Genomic DNA, 6,000 nt, shown 5'->3' on the forward strand with positions numbered 1-6,000 from the left:
ACATCGTCCTGCAGCCGACTTGACTCCATGGGTCTATAGCTGCCTCGGGCACATTATGGCCGTTCTGCTGTGAGTCTAGATTATCGAATGCGACGAAAAACTGATAGTGAATTGAATCATTCAGGGCCACCTAATGACGATGGATCACTCAAATTGCGACCCTATTCAATACATCGTCCTCCAGCAGACTTGTCTCCATGGGTCTATTGCTGCATCGGGCACCTTATGGCCGTTCTGCTGTGAGTCAAAGATTTTCGAATCGGACGAAAAACTGATAGTGAATTGTAACTTTCAGGGCCACCTAATGACGATGGATCACTCAAATTGCGTCCCGATTCAATACATCGTCCTCCAGCCGACTTGACTCAATGGGTCTTTTGCTGCCTCGGGCACCTTATGGCCGTTCTGCTGTGGGTCAAAGATTTTCGAATCGGACGAAGATCTGATAGTGAATTGTAACGTTCAGGGCCACCTATTGACGATGGATCACTCAAATTGCGTCCCGATTCAATACATCGTCCTCCAGCAGACTTGTCTCCATCGGTCTATTGCTGCCTCGGGCACCTTATGGGCGTTCTGCTGTGAGTCAAAGATTTTCGAATCGGACGAAAAACTGATAGTGAATTGTAACGTTCAGGGCCTCCTAATGACGATGGAAAACACAAATTGCGTCCCGATTCAATACCTCGTGCTCCAGCAGACTAGTCTCCATGGGTCTATTGCTGCCTCGGGCACATTATGGCCGTTCTGCTGTGAGTCAAAGATTTTCGAATCGGACGAAAAACTGATAGTGAATTGTAACGTTCAGGGCCACCTAATGACGATGGATCACTCAAATTGCGTCCCGATTCAATACATCGTCATCCAGCCGACTTGTCTCCATGGGTCTATTGCTGCCTCGGGCACCTTATGGCCGTTCTGCTGTGAGTGAAAGATTTTCGAATCGGACGAAAAACTAATAGCGAATTGTAACGTTCAGGGCCACCTAATGACGATGGATCACTCAAATTGCGTCCCGATTCAATACATCGTCTTGCAGCCGACTTGACTCCATGGGTCTATAGCTGCCTCGGGCACATTATGGCCGTTCTGCTGTGAGTCTAGATTATCGAATGCGACGAAAAACTGATAGTGAATTGAACCATTCAGGGCCACCTAATGACGATGGATCACTCAAATTGCGTCCCGATTCAATACATCGTCCTCCAGCAGACTAATCTCCATGGGTCTATTGCTGCATCGGGCACCTTATGGCCGTTCTGCTGTGAGTCAAAGATTTTCGAATCGGACGAAAAACTGAAAGTGAATTCCAACTTTCAGGGCCACCTAATGACGATGGATCACTCAAATTGCGTTCCGATTCAATACATCGTCCTCCAGCCGACTTGTCTCCATGGGTCTCTTGCTGCCTCGGGCACCTTATGGCCGTTCTGCTGTGACTCAAAGATTATCGAATCGGACGAAGAACTGATAGTGAATTGTAACGTTCAGGGCCACCTAATGACGATGATTCACTCAAATTGCGTCCCGATTCAATACATCGTCCTCCAGCTGACTTGTCTCCATGTGTCTATTGCTGCCTCGGGCACCTTATGGCCGTTCTGCTGTGACTCAAAGATTTTCGAATCTGACGAAAAACTGATAGTGAATTGTAACGTTCAGGGCCACCTAATGACGATGATTCACTCAAATTGCGTCCCGATTCAATACCTCGTCCTCCAGCAGGCTTGTCTCCATGGGTCTATTGCTGCCTCGGGCACCTTATGGCCGTTCTGCTGTGAGTCAAAGATTTTCGAATCGGACGAAAAACTGATAGTGAATTCTAACTTTCAGGGCCACCTAATGAGGATGGACCACGCAAATTGCGTCCCGATTCAATACATCGTCCTAAAGCCGACTTGACTCCATGGGTCTATTGCTGCCTCGGGCACCTTATGGCCGTTCTGCTGTGAGTCTAGATTAGCCAATGGGACAAAGAACTGATAGTGAATTGTAACGTTCAGGGCCACCTAATGACGATGGAACACTCAAATTGCGTTCCGATTCAATACATCGTCCTCCAGCCGACTTGTCTCCATGCGTCTATTGCTGCCTCGGGCACCTTATGGCCGTTCTGCTGTGAGTCAAAGATTTTCGAATCGGTGGAAAAACTGATAGAGAATTGTAACTTTCAGGGCCACCTAATGACGATGGATCACTCAAATTGCGTCCCGATTCAATACATCGTCCTCTAGCCGACTTGTCTCCATGGGTCTATTGCTGCCTCGGGCACCTTATGGTCGTTCTGCTGTGAGTCAAAGATTTTCGAATCGGTGGAAAAACTGATAGAGAATTGTAACTTTCAGGGCCACCTAATGACGATGGAACACTCAAATTGCGTCCCGATTCAATACCTCGTGTTCCAGCAGACTAGTCTCCATGGGTCTATTGCTGCCTCGGGCACCTTATGGCCGTTCTGCTGTGAGTCAAAGATTTTTAATCGGACGAAAAACTGATAGTGAATTGTAACGTTCAGGGCCACCTAATGACAATGGATCACTCAAATTGCGTCCCGATTCAATACATCGTCCTCCAGCCGACTTGTCCCCATGGGTCTAATGCTGCCTCGGGCACCTTATGGTCGTTCTCCCGTGAGTCTAGATTATCGAATGGGACGAAAAACTGGTAGTTAATTCTAACATTCAGGGCCTCCTAATGACGATGGAACACTCAAATTGCGTCCCGCTTCAATACATCGTCATCCTGCAGACTTGTCTCCATTGGTCTATTGCTGCCTCGGGCACCTTACGGCCGTTCTGCTGTGAGTCAAAGATTTTCGAATCGGACGAAAAACTGATAGTGAATTATAACATTCAGGGCCACCTAATGACGATGGATCACTCAAAATGCGTCCCGATTCAATACATCGTCCTCCAGCCGACTTGACTCCATGGGTCTATTGCTACCTCGGGCACCTTATGGCCGTTCTGCTGTCAGTCTAGATTATCGAATGCGACGAAAAACTGATAGTGAATTGTAACGTTCAGGGCCACCTAATGACGATGGATCACTGAAATTGCGTCCCGATTCAATACATCGTCCTCCAGCAGACTTGTCTCCATGGGTCTATTGCTGCCTCGGGCACCTTATGGCCGTTCTGCTGTGAGTCAAAGATTTTCGAATCGGACGAAAAACTGATAGTGAATTGTTACGTTCAGGGCCACCTAGTGACGATGGATTACTCAAATTGCGTCCCGATTCAATACATCGTCCTCCAGCCGACTTGTCTCCATGGGTCTATTGCTGCCTCGGGCACCTTATGGCCGTTCTGCTGTGGGTCAAAGATTTTCGAATCGGATGAAGATCTGATAGTGAGTTGTCACGTTCAGGGCCACCTATTGACGATGGATCACTCAAATTGCGTCCCGATTCAATACATCGTCCTCCAGCAGACTTGTCTCCATTGGTCTATTGTTGCGTCGGGCACCTTATGGGCGTTCTGCTGTGAGTCAAAGATTTTCGAATCGGACGAAAAACTGATAGTGAATTGTAACGTTCAGGGCCACCTAATGACGATGGAACACTCAAATTGCGTCCCGATTCAATACCTCGTGCTCCAGCAGACTAGTCTCCATGGGTCTATTGCTGCCTCGGGCACATTATGGCCGTTCTGCTGTGAGTCAAAGATTTTCGAATCGGAGGAAAAACTGATAGTGAATTGTAACGTTCACAGCCACCTAATGACGATGGATCACTCAAATTGCGTCCCGATTCAATATATCGTCATCCAGCCGACTTGTCTCCATGGGTCTATTGCTGCCTCGGGCACCTTATGGCCGTTCTGCTGTGAGTCAAAGATTTTCGAATCGGACGAAAAACTGATAGTGAATTATAACGTTCAGGGCCACCTAATGACGATGGATCACTCAAATTGCGTCCCGATTCAATACATCGTCCTGCAGCCGACTTGACTCCATGGGTCTATAGCTGCCTCGGGCACATTATGGCCGTTCTGCTGTGAGTCTAGATTATCGAATGCGACGAAAAACTGATAGTGAATTGAATCATTCAGGGCCACCTAATAACGATGGATCACTCAAATTGCGACCCTATTCAATACATCGTCCTCCAGCAGACTTGTCTCCATGGGTCTATTGCTGCATCGGGCACCTTATGGCCGTTCTGCTGTGAGTCAAAGATTTTCGAATCGGACGAAAAACTGATAGTGAATTGTAACTTTCAGGGCCACCTAATGACGATGGATCACTCAAATTGCGTCCCGATTCAATACATCGTCCTCCAGCCGACTTGACTCAATGGGTCTTTTGCTGCCTCGGGCACCTTATGGCCGTTCTGCTGTGGGTCAAAGATTTTCGAATCGGACGAAGATCTGATAGTGAATTGTAACGTTCAGGGCCACCTATTGACGATGGATCACTCAAATTGCGTCCCGATTCAATACATCGTCCTCCAGCAGACTTGTCTCCATGGGTCTATTGCTGCCTCGGGCACCTTATGGGCGTTCTGCTGTGAGTCAAAGATTTTCGAATCGGACGAAAAACTGATAGTGAATTGTAACGTTCAGGGCCTCCTAATGACGATGGAAAACACAAATTGCGTCCCGATTCAATACCTCGTGCTCCAGCAGACTAGTCTCCATGGGTCTATTGCTGCCTCGGGCACATTATGGCCGTTCTGCTGTGAGTCAAAGATTTTCGAATCGGACGAAAAACTGATAGTGAATTGTAACGTTCAGGGCCACCTAATGACGATGGATCACTCAAATTGCGTCCCGATTCAATACATCGTCATCCAGCCGACTTGTCTCCATGGGTCTATTGCTGCCTCGGGCACCTTATGGCCGTTCTGCTGTGAGTGAAAGATTTTCGAATCGGACGAAAAACTAATAGCGAATTGTAACGTTCAGGGCCACCTAATGACGATGGATCACTCAAATTGCGTCCCGATTCAATACATCGTCTTGCAGCCGACTTGACTCCATGGGTCTATAGCTGCCTCGGGCACATTATGGCCGTTCTGCTGTGAGTCTAGATTATCGAATGCGACGAAAAACTGATAGTGAATTGAACCATTCAGGGCCACCTAATGACGATGGATCACTCAAATTGCGTCCCGATTCAATACATCGTCCTCCAGCAGACTTGTCTCCATGGGTCTATTGCTGCATCGGGCACCTTATGGCCGTTCTGCTGTGAGTCAAAGATTTTCGAATCGGACGAAAAACTGAAAGTGAATTCTAACTTTCAGGGCCACCTAATGACGATGGATCACTCAAATTGCGTTCCGATTCAATACATCGTCCTCCAGCCGACTTGTCTCCATGGGTCTATTGCTGCCTCGGGCACCTTATGGCCGTTCTGCTGTGACTCAAAGATTATCGAATCGGACGAAGAACTGATAGTGAATTGTAACGTTCAGGGCCACCTAATGACGATGATTCACTCAAATTGCGTCCCGATTCAATACATCGTCCTCCAGCTGACTTGTCTCCATGTGTCTATTGCTGCCTCGGGCACCTTATGGCCGTTCTGCTGTGACTCAAAGATTTTCGAATCGGACGAAAAACTGATAGTGAATTGTAACGTTCAGGGCCACCTAATGACGATGGATCACTCAAATTGCGTCCCGATTCAATACATCGTCCTCCAGCAGGCTTCTCTCCATGGGTCTATTGCTGCCTTGGGCACCTTATGGCCGTTCTGCTGTGAGTCAAAGATTTTCGAATCGGACGAAAAACTGATAGTGAATTGTAACATTCAGGGCCACCTAATGAGGATGGACCACGCAAATTGCGTCCCGATTCAATACATCGTCCTAAAGCCGACTTGACTCCATGGGTCTATTGCTGCCTCGGGCACCTTATGGCCGTTCTGCTGTGGGTCTAGATTAGCCAATGGGACGAAAAACTGATAGTGAATTGTAACGTTCAGGGCCACCTAATGACGATGGAACACTCTAATTGCGTTCCGATTCAATACATCGTCCTCCAGCCGACTTGTC

The sequence above is a fragment of the Schistocerca cancellata genome, unplaced genomic scaffold, assembly GCF_023864275.1.
Source record: "Schistocerca cancellata isolate TAMUIC-IGC-003103 unplaced genomic scaffold, iqSchCanc2.1 HiC_scaffold_790, whole genome shotgun sequence".
NCBI classification, from domain to species: Eukaryota; Metazoa; Arthropoda; class Insecta; order Orthoptera; family Acrididae; genus Schistocerca; species Schistocerca cancellata.